The sequence below is a fragment of the Schistocerca cancellata genome, unplaced genomic scaffold (genome assembly GCF_023864275.1).
Source record: "Schistocerca cancellata isolate TAMUIC-IGC-003103 unplaced genomic scaffold, iqSchCanc2.1 HiC_scaffold_745, whole genome shotgun sequence".
NCBI classification, from domain to species: domain Eukaryota; kingdom Metazoa; phylum Arthropoda; class Insecta; order Orthoptera; family Acrididae; genus Schistocerca; species Schistocerca cancellata.
The window spans coordinates 112,501-115,000 of NW_026046756.1; the positions used below are offsets into that span (position 1 = coordinate 112,501).

The window sequence follows — 2,500 nt, forward strand, 5'->3', positions numbered from 1 at the left end:
ATTTGTTCAAAGTAAACGTGCCGGCCCACCCAGACACTCAATAAAGAGCACCTTGGTAGGATTTCAACGGGGTCCGCCTCGGGACGCACGAACACGCACGAGGCGGTCGCACGCCTTCGGCTCGCCCCACCGGCAGGACGTCCCACGATACATGCCAGTTAAACACCGACGGGCGGTGAACCAACAGCGTGGGACACAAATCCAACTACGAGCTTTTTAACCGCAACAACTTTAATATACGCTATTGGAGCTGGAATTACCGCGGCTGCTGGCACCAGACTTGCCCTCCAATAGATACTCGTTAAAGGATTTAAAGTGTACTCATTCCGATTACGGGGCCTCGGATGAGTCCCGTATCGTTATTTTTCGTCACTACCTCCCCGTGCCGGGAGTGGGTAATTTGCGCGCCTGCTGCCTTCCTTGGATGTGGTAGCCGTTTCTCAGGCTCCCTCTCCGGAATCGAACCCTGATTCCCCGTTACCCGTTACAACCATGGTAGGCGCAGAACCTACCATCGACAGTTGATAAGGCAGACATTTGAAAGATGCGTCGCCGGTACGAGGACCGTGCGATCAGCCCAAAGTTATTCAGAGTCACCAAGGCAAACGGACCGGACGAGCCGACCGATTGGTTTTGATCTAATAAAAGCGTCCCTTCCATCTCTGGTCGGGACTCTGTTTGCATGTATTAGCTCTAGAATTACCACAGTTATCCAAGTAACGTGGGTACGATCTAAGGAACCATAACTGATTTAATGAGCCATTCGCGGTTTCACCTTAATGCGGCTTGTACTGAGACATGCATGGCTTAATCTTTGAGACAAGCATATGACTACTGGCAGGATCAACCAGGGAGCTGCGTCAACTAGAGCTGAGCAGCCGGCCGCCCGGGAGTGTGTCCCAGGGGCCCGCGCGAACACGCAAGCGTCCGCTCAATTATTCTGCAAACAGGAGGAGGCTGAGCTCCCCTGCACAATACACCTCGAAACCCTCTCAGGTCCCGGCGGCGCGCAGCGCCGTCCTAAGTACTTGGTCGGGTTCGAGAGAGGCGCAATCGCCCGGAGTTAGGCGAGTAGACGCTTTAGGTGCGACCACCCGTGCTCCCAACTGAGCTTGCCGCTGCCGACAGAGGCCCGGGAGCGTGCTGTCGTGGCATTGCCGGCGGGAGACAACACGCGCCACCTACGGTGACCGGCAGCTCCAACGCCAGCGCCACAGAAGGGCAAAGGCCCCACGTGGGTGCCGAAGCGAACTCTCCCAGCACAGCGCACGTGCCAACACGTCTGCACAACTGCGATACAAACCACCAGCGAGAACCGCTGGGGCGACCGAGCAGCAGACGGCGTCGCGGCGCCGAGTGCCGGGCGGCGGCGCATCCTCAACGCACACAGTCCTCAGTCGGACCAGCACACTGCAGATGTCCACCGCGCTTCGCACCGGGCCCGCGAGGACCCACTTTGGCCGCCCGGCGCCGCGCGCAGGGTGCCCCGGCGCGCAGCTGCGCCGCCTGCCGCGTCCGTCGGCCGGCGCGCCTGCCACTGGGCGCCCCCACCAGCCGGCTGTAGCGCGTGCGCCCACGCACCGCGCGGCCAGCACGCCGGGCGGCCCCCCCTCACCGGCCGGGGACGGTCCCGCCCAGCCACCGCCGCGTATCGCTTCACACACAGATTTGCCCTTACTGATTTACCTCCAGCAACAACAACCGCACCACAATGGGTTTACCAGTTGTTCATTTGCGTAACGTCACCAGCAAACGTAGACGTCCATCCCAGTTTGCAAATGCAACGATTATTGCATACCTGTCTGTTAGGTGTCACGACACACTACGTCTGCCCACATACACGCAACAAAATGTGCACGACTAGAGAACACGTGGGAGGTGGCCCCCTACGTATGCGATGTCCATTACGAGACCGACTGTCAACCAGCATCTGTACCATGTCGCAGATGTGGAACGCGGTGCACCATGCTATCACACTGTGTGAGAAGAGACGACTACGTTTGAATACACGCGCCACTACATCAACAGACGGCTCATGCTGATCGCCATCCAGGGCGTCCGTTACTCCCACACGTCTCTATGGCGTACCACACTGCAATGTAGCTGTTATGGGGAGACGGCACGTGGCTGAGTGCACAACATTTGGACCGTATGGTTCGCTGTTGTTGGGCGCAGTCGTTGTACAGTCACACATGTGCCACAGCGTATCATTCAGTACATACGGACCTATGTGCAGTACAATGTGAGGGTTAAGCTTACGACATCAGCGGACAGTGGACACAGGCCGTACCACGACGTAGACTGAGCGCTTCGACATGCGAATGCCAGTGAACAGCTGCGAAGGGCATTGAACACGCAAGCACCTGAACGACCAGCGTGCGAAGGCAGGGGGGAGGGGGGGGGGCGATGTACATCCTGCAGTCGTCCACATTACAGTGTACAGCGGGAGCATGTAAAAAGTAAGCAACACTTGCGAAGTGTTGAACATGAAACGATACAC

At 58.0% G+C, this 2,500-nt stretch overlaps 1 non-coding gene across 1 annotated transcript in view; it reads right to left on the minus strand.

The window, feature by feature from the left end:
• Positions 1–854, minus strand: part of LOC126141723 (small subunit ribosomal RNA) — a 1,909-nt gene extending 1,055 nt beyond the window's left edge. The window contains exon 1 of the ribosomal RNA XR_007529564.1: positions 1–854. This exon is cut by the window's left edge and continues 1,055 nt beyond it. This is a non-coding gene — a ribosomal RNA (small subunit ribosomal RNA).
• Between the last annotated feature and the right edge of the window lie 1,646 nt (positions 855–2,500).